Source organism: Balaenoptera borealis (assembly GCF_965194805.1).
Source record: "Balaenoptera borealis genome assembly, chromosome: 6".
NCBI classification, from domain to species: Eukaryota; Metazoa; Chordata; class Mammalia; order Artiodactyla; family Balaenopteridae; genus Balaenoptera; species Balaenoptera borealis.
This window is the reverse complement of record NC_138863.1, coordinates 121,426,035-121,434,804: the sequence shown is the minus strand read 5'-3', so window position 1 is coordinate 121,434,804 and position 8,770 is coordinate 121,426,035.

The window sequence follows — 8,770 nt, the reverse complement described above, 5'->3', positions numbered from 1 at the left end:
GTAGAAGACAGTGTTTGGTGTCTTTTCAGAGGGCAGTGAGAGGAAGTTTGTAAGGCTGAGGCTGGGAGGAGAAGGAATTAACAGGCCAGGGGCCAGGATCTATTTGCTCCGCAGTGAGAAATGAAAAGAAAATAGACAAAACTAAAACCAGAACCCAGAAGAACCTCTCCCATTTGATGTCAGAATTTAGTGCAGAAAAGAAAACCCTACACCTAGAGTCCAGCTGAAAATTCTTTAACATCGACAGAAGCTCTCTCCACCTGGCACTACGCATCTGTTTAAAAATTAAAGCAATCCTTAAAATTGACATTTCCAAATAACTTTAGAGTTAGCAAAATGCAGACAAAATTAGTTTTTTCTATTTTTTCTCAGTTTTGTTAAGACACAGACACACAAGCACACACACAGCTTTTTGTGTTGTGTACTTTTCTAACTTTTCAATTCCCATAACTGAACACTTCTGTGCTAAGTATACCAATCACACATGTTGATAACTAAATACTTGAAGTATTTAATTAGACATACATGCAAGCACACACACACATGTATAGATACACACACACACACAGATGCTAAGAAAGAAGTGGTTCTTTTGCTTGATTTTTAGGAATTGTCAGAAAGGTCCCTTTCTAGATGGTAATGAAAATTGAAATTGAAGCAGAAGTGGTGGATTTCAACTAATCTGTGAAACGTAAATTTTAAACTCCTTTACAGTGGACCTCCAGAGAAGCAAGGTGGTATGACTAATAAGTTATCAACGGGAATTATGAAACAATGACCTGTAGCAGTCAAAATTATGAGGCAGCCTCTAATCCACCCCTCAGAAACCTTGTAAGTAAATGTCATGTTTGACAAAGTAGTTCATGTTGAGAAACACCATCTGTGAGGAATATCAGAGACTAGGAGGAGATGTCATGCTTGATAAAGCTGGTAATGCTGATGTCCATCAGAAGAGCAAGCTAATATTTCAAAAGCTCAGGGAAAAGAGTTGAGAGAAAAAAAATGAGTTTGAAGAAAGCACCTGAGACCATTGCTAATGAAAACAGGCACATGAGAAGCATAGGAGACCAAGCATAGTATAAAAATGTTTCCTATCCAAGTAAGCTATTTGTATCTCTGTTATGAGACCATACCTCCTAATATTTAATATTTCCTCTCTGCTTCCAGCTAACATCTTGATTTGCCCTTTGACACTCATTAAATATTGTTTCCATTGACATACTAATATACAACAGCCTTGGAGATTAGAGAAATAGGAAGCTAACAAGCTTCATTCCTCTGTTCTGGTCACACTGTTACCATTCAATTCAATACATAGGTTTTGAGGGTGTTTTCTGTTTTCTCTGGCAGGCTCTGTGCTGGGCAACTCAGACACTGCCTGTCCTTAGAGAGCTTGCAATCTAGCACAGTTACACATGGGAAATGATCTCTCATGACAACCCAGTGCTGTCAATTCACACAATAAGCATATGCAATCAGCAGTGTCTGTGCAGGAGAGCATGGAGGTTGGAATGCTACCAAGACTTCATGAAAGCTGTATTGTGAGGGATGAATGGTAGTTCATCAGGTAACAAGAACCTAGACAGGACTACAAAACATTCATCAACTTCCATAAAGGTACTTTCATTTCTATATTTCCCTGAAACCCCAGACAAGTTCCACTAACAACCTTCATCAATGCATTGTGCCCTTGTAGTCATCTGCAAAACAAATATGTTAATATTCAGCTGTCTGCACTTAACTACAAATTCCACGTTGGTGGTGGCAACTGTCTTATTCACCATTTTATCTACAGTAATTATGGCAAATTCACTTAGTTCAAAATTGGTTCACTGACAAACTGTTCTAGAAGACCCTTGGTTATTTCACCCTGTACAGGTCTCCTGATACTCACTCTATAATTAATGTTCTTTTCTTTACTCAAAAAAAAAAAAAAAAAAAAAAGGTGAAAAAGACAAACTATGTTTATTAAGAAAGTTGTACTCAGATGTGTCTGTTCCACTCTTTGGAAAATGAATTTCTTCATGAAACTTTATGAAATTCTTCAATACATGAAACATGCAACGCTTGCAGAGTTCCTGCAAAAAGGCAAAAAAAAACTTGCCTCAATATGCGTTTGCTCAGTATTTCCTGAAGCTACAAGGATGAACAGGAACCCCACCTCTCAATGTATCAATACCACAAATGATTTATTGTAGTTTTGAGTAGAATTTAACAAAGCCAACTATTTCTGCCCAAAGATAGGTTATTAAATGGGTTGAGCTGACCTCTTCCCTTTGAAGCATTTTCTCCTGTTTGAAAGAAAAATCTTCTGCCTTGTTTCTCTCCACAACTGGGAGTTGAGAACTGCTCAGACTTTTGGGAAACACAGCCAAAGCCCTCACAAAGCAAAAGGCTAGAACATGTCAGGAGAAGGCTGAATTTAGTGTAAGTATTTTTTGATTGCTCCTGAATATCATTTCATAAAGGTCAGAGGGCAATAGCTATACACCTAACCTCCTGCTGAAATCCCTCTGTCATAAAATTGCTTTTCATTTCTTATTTTAAAAGAATCCAAATGAAATTTGGCCAGGATTTTGGCCAAAACCTAAAACTTTGGGTAAGTACATAAGGATTAGTAAATAAAGAAAACATAATTAAAGTAATCAGTACTATTTTCTGGATGCTTTCTATGTACCAGACAATATGTTGGCCTTGAAAGGACAGCGTTTATCCTCACCAAGTTCCATTCAGCGATGTGAGAAATTGTAGGTACCATACTGGGTTGAGAAGTGTGTGCTATGTCAAAAAGATGGGTAGAGTGTTGATAATCTCTACAAAATGTACTGAAATACATGGCTACCTGTACTGAAATACATGACAAATACAATCGTAAAAACCCAGCATTGGCACATATAGCTGTTTGAAAATAGTTTTCTGGAATTAGGAAGAAAGAAATAAAATTACAACCTCCCTACGGTGTGATCATGGATGACTTAAATACAATTAAAAGGTGAGCATCTACTGTAGTACAACATAAGACCAATTTTACCTTTTCGAAGGCAAACATGCTGACACCAATATTAGGCTTCATCTTTTAATAAGTTGTTATTTCTAAGTATCTTGCCAATGTATATGTGTCTATTAGAAATAGGATAAAATTCACAATGGACTGGTCCCCATGAGATAGGATTCTCATGCCCTTGTCTTCATGTTTTATTATGATTCCCCCTTTTTACTGCTTTGCTTTCTTCACTGCTCCTTTCCCACTTCTGAAGGAAAGTAGAGAGTGGTTAGATGGTTTTGATCTTAAGTATTGTTTCTAGGGCAGTGTTTGATGTTTGACCCAGGAAGTAACCAGAAGTGGGGAGATCTATTTTTGGTTCAGAATGGAATACACAAGGGACTCGTCCAGCTAAAGGGATTTAAAGTGCCTCCTGCTCATCACATCTCACAGGGTTTATCGACCCACTGAGAGCCCAGCTCACAAAGAGAACAAAGACATAGGCAGGTGATGGAGGAGAGAAGGAGGCAGAGAGTTGGTACCATTGACCAAAGAAGAGGAAGTTGGCATCACACAGAGCACACGTAAGAAAAACAAGGACGTCACACAAAATCAGTCAAGGCTCATGTTCAGGCACTGCACATGAGGAAAACTAAAACCTTTTACTTATAAATAGTAAAGGCTAAGAACAAAGAGATGGACATATAAAATGGCCAGAGCATGTAAGCAATGCATCTTTAAAAGGTATGTTAACCTGTATTTATTCAATATGGGATTGTTGCACATTAAATGTTTTCTCTGGATCCAGTCTGGTGCTTCAGACACTTCTCTCCCTTCTAGTCATCAATGCCTCTATTTAAGCAGTGTCTGTTCTGTGGTTTATTTTTTCAGAAACCTATTCAATTTTAGGGATTATCCTGATGAACTCTATCTGGCTATCACTCTTTTCTCTAAAGATAATTATTATCTAATTATTATATAGCTAGCTTTTGGGAGGACTATCGTTTCTTTAAGAAAACCTTCAAAATGTGGAGAAACCAAACATTTTAAATGTCATTCCATCATCTTCAAGCTTCCATCTGTTCTTCTGGGAAGTTAGTTGTCATTTCACTGTTGATTTTTAAAATATGGTGTTTTTTTATTCAGATACTTTTAAGATGTTAACTTTCTCAATGACTTTCTTCAGTTTTATTACAATGTGCCTAATTACGTATTCTTTCTCTGTATGTTTATCCTATTTGGCTTAGTAGCAAATATCTTGGTATCTTTTATCAGCTTTTGAAAATTCTTGGCTGTTATCTCTTAAAATGTTTCTGCCCTCATCTGTCTTTCTTGCTCCTATCTTTTTGAGAACGTAATTATATCCCTTTAAGATTTTTTCACACTCTCCCAGATGTGTTTTCCATTTTCTCTCAGTATTTCAGTTTCAATAATTTCCTGTGAATCTATCTTTTACCTACTACTCCTCTATTCCATTGTGTCCAATCTGCTATTATACTCATCTAATACAGTCTTAAAGTACTGACTTATTTATTCTTTTTTATTTCTTTTTTATTTTTTATTGTTTTGGCCACACTGCACAGCTTGCAGGATCTTAGTTCCCTAACCAGAGATTGAACCTGCACCCTCAGCAGTGAAAGCGTGGACTCCTAACCACTGGACCACCAGGGAATTCCCCTGACATTTAATCCTAGGATTTCCATTTGTTCTCTTTGCATAGATTGCAATTCTCTATTCAAGATATCAATTATTCCCTGTATTTTATATCAATTGTAGTTCTATTAAAGTATACATGATAACTCCAGTATCTAGATCACTTGTGACTCTGTGTCTACTGTCTGTTTTTCCTTTCAGTCCTGTTATTTGATGTAGCTGTTTTTTGTTTGTTTAGTTAATTGTTTAGTGAACCTGGACATTTGGACTGAAAAATTGCAGGGGTTCCAATACCTCCGTAGCTTCTGGTAGGTAGTTTGAATAGGGGGTTTATCATATTTATCTAATTAGGGCTTGAGTTAGTAAACAAAGTTTATCAGTCTTCATATGGGCAGAGCAATTTCTTTTTCTTCCTTACTCCTGAGATTTATACCAGGTTCCTGATCTCCAGTTTTCATCTCCCTAGCACTGTGAGACTGCCAAAAGCCCCACTAATCTCCTCAGTCACCTTAGTCTTTGCTTTCTCCATAGGTTCTCTATCTCTTGCCTTGGGCTGCTTCTGAAACAGTGTAAAAGATTGTGCTCATTTCAGTATAGAAATATCTTCTGTTCCATATAAAGATAAAAGCTTGACTCCTCAAGTTCTGGCTCTCATGATAGTTCCTCTATGCCTTCAAATAGAATTTTTTTGGTATTTCATCCAGATTTCATAATTGTTTTCAGCAAGTAATTGTTATTCCACAAGCTAACTTGTCTTAGCCAGAACATGTAGTCTGCATGTGTATTTTTATGCCTAGCTGTACACTAATTTTACAAAAATAATTCACTGGAAATCATTTTTTATTTTTGTTTCTAATTTTTCAATTGTCCATATTCCTACACTTGTCTCTAGTAGTATCTTAGAGAGATTTGGAGGTTCAGTTTGTAGATAGATGTGTGTGGTATCAATGTAAGGCTGTTTCTTTACATGTTGCTTTCACAGGAAACAAAATGTTCATTCAAAAGACGGTATAGTTTTGGATACCTGAATTCAGAGTCTAAAATGTTCTAAATTTGCCATTTTTTACCCCAGCTAAATACTTCAGCATATATGCTTGCATATCTATATTTGTTACTTTTAGAATCACTTCTCCTATGATTTGTATCTCAGTATTTAAAGATGCTATTTTAGATTTTGGATTTTTTGTTTTATGGAGGTGGAAAGGTGGAAGGATCTGAAGATTTAGAATACCATACTATTGTAGAAAAGTCTGAGATGTGCAGAGATGCCTGAATCTCAAACTAATTCTCCAAGGTCCCCCAAACCCTGGAATATCAAAATGAGAGTTAAACCGCAGGATTCCCACATACCTCCTTCCTATCTTTTACTTCGTCTTTATGACAGTGAAGGAAGTAGAAGCAAGTACAGGTTTTGCATAAGTCTGAAATGGGATGGATAGAACATGTTTCAAATTCCTGCCACATGGTTTACTTCAATTGGTTAATAGCTTGAGAATATTGCCATGTCAAAACCTGGGTCTCACTTTTATCCAGAGGTCATTAGAAGAGGTGGAATCTGAAAAGATTTGGACAAAAGACACTGGCCACCCTCCAAGACATAAAAATGATTATGAGTCTACATCTTGGGGTGGGAATTCCCAGGTCTTAGTAAAGGGGCCTACTGATCAGAACATCCACAGCGAGGTGGTGTTTTCACTAAACTAGAAAGTTTTTCTTCATCTTTCTTACATGAGACCCTTTGTTTGACCACAGATTTCTTCAAAATAAATTGAAGAATCAGATGTAAAATAAGTTTCCCATATGGATTGTCTTTTAAATGAACTCTCTCCCATTCCAAACACTAGCACAATAAATATACCAAACAAAAATAAAACTAGTTTTTTTAGTCTTTTCTTACTATCCCTTAACTGCAGCTTCCAGAATAATACTAAGTAATATTGGAATAATCACACTTCTTGACAGATTCCTATATGTGATGGGAACTCCTTTGCTTTTATGCCTTCAATTATGAGATGAAATGTTGGTTCAAGACAGACATTCTTTATTATGTGAACAGCATATTCTTATGACACCTGTTTTCAGCTTTTACCAGAAATAGTTGTTGCACTTTTTTAAGGGTCTGCTTATTCTCTAAATTATGACATACATTTTTTTTCCTTCTACTTAATGAACTAATTATAGAAACAGATTTCCTAATATGAAGTTAACCTGAAACTCTCTTTTGGCAAAGTAAATTATAAGTTTAACATACTATTGGATTATATGTATGACAATTTATGTAAGATTATTACATCTATACATGTGTGTGCTCATTCTGTGTTTTTTCTCTTTTGGAAAAATAATTAATATTGTAAAATTAAACAAAAAACTTTCCAAAATGTTCTCTTTTCTAGAAACACGTTTGTAGCATTAGAATGTGTCAACACTAAAAATCTGAAAGAATTCACCATAGGATAATCAAGAATGGATATTTTATTTTAACTTTTTAACATTTTAAAAACTTATAGTACATGCATCTTTATGTATTTAGGTTTTCTACTTCTTATGATAATTTTTTAAATTTATTTTGTAACCCAAATATATCTTAGGTCCTGGTCTATGTAATAAAGTCTATGTAAATCTCTGTAAGTTCAAATTCTGTTTCTAGCATACGTTTAGTTTTGGCATCTGATGTATTAATTAACCCCTTTAAGCCTCAGTTCCTTTATCTTTAAAATGAATAGACATAACACAATTATATCATATGGATGTTTGGGGATTAAATAATATAAGGAATGTAAAGCATTAAACAATACCTGGTATCTGGTAAGCATTGACTAACTATTACCAAATTATTGTTACATAAATAGTTTATCTTGACTATCTTGATCAATAGCACCACTGCTCAAATAGGTAGGTAAACCTCAAACAAATAATCTATATCAACATCTGTTTCTCTGCCTTTGACATTCATTAAAAAAATATTTACCAAGGGCACAATATCCACAAGGTACTGCTCTAGGAATTGTGGATATGGAAGTGACAAAATAAACCCAAAAGAACAAAAAACAAAACATACACACAATCCGTCTTCATGGAGCTTTCATTCTATTAACCGTTGCCCTGTTCCACCTACTTTCCTTTTGTCCATTTTCAGCTGATGCCACACTTCTTTCTAATACATGCATCCTGTACTTTTTAAAATAAGGATTATATTAATTTTCAGAAGCAAATCACATTTGCCACTGGTTTTTCAGTGCATTTCTGCACCATCTCCCCTTGAATGCCAGGCCAAGCTTGTATTCTTGAAAGTTTGAAGAAAAGACTTGAGGGACTTGATTTGAGATGTGATATGACCAAAGCTGTGGTTTAGGATTTTGTATTTGACAGCAGTGAACAAACAGAATGGGGCAGTTAGGGGAAATAAAGGCAGCCTGAGTCATGAATCAACATGATGGTATAAAAATGCAGGTGAGGAAAGAGAAAGGGAAGACTTGCACATGCAGGCCAAGCAAGTATTGACAGAAGATTTATGTCATGATGGGGGAAAGGAAAAGGTAGAAGGAGAATTCATGGCTCCATGAATGCTGATCTATATACTTGAAAATATTAGAAGTGTTATTAATAGGAATCAGAGATATAAGAGAAATGACTACTTTTGGATGGTGATATTATTTTTTATATATGATGACTTTTAAGTGTTAAAATATCTCCCACAGAAAAGAATGAACTGTCAATTTGTTGTTCATAGCTATATCGTCAATGCCTGAAATATGGTATGTGTGAAATGACTGAATGAAAGTTTTGAAATAACTTAAGAAAGCAAGTATAAATTGAAATGCTGTTTGCCTGTCAAAATTCATGTAATTATCATCAAAGAAACTTGACAAACAAAATCTAAATTCAGTTAATAAGTTAATACTCCAAATATTTGTGATTTGATTTTGATTGTGAGTGATTTGAATATGTGAAAATAGGACACTCTATCAGAAAAGAAAATATTGACAAAGTATTTAAAAGAAAGGTTAGGAAAACATGCAATATTTAAACCAAAATTAATATCTGTAATACACGAATGCTTCTATGAGTCACAAATTTAAATATAAAATAATACAGTAGGAAAAGAGCAAAATAATTTAATACACAATTCATGGA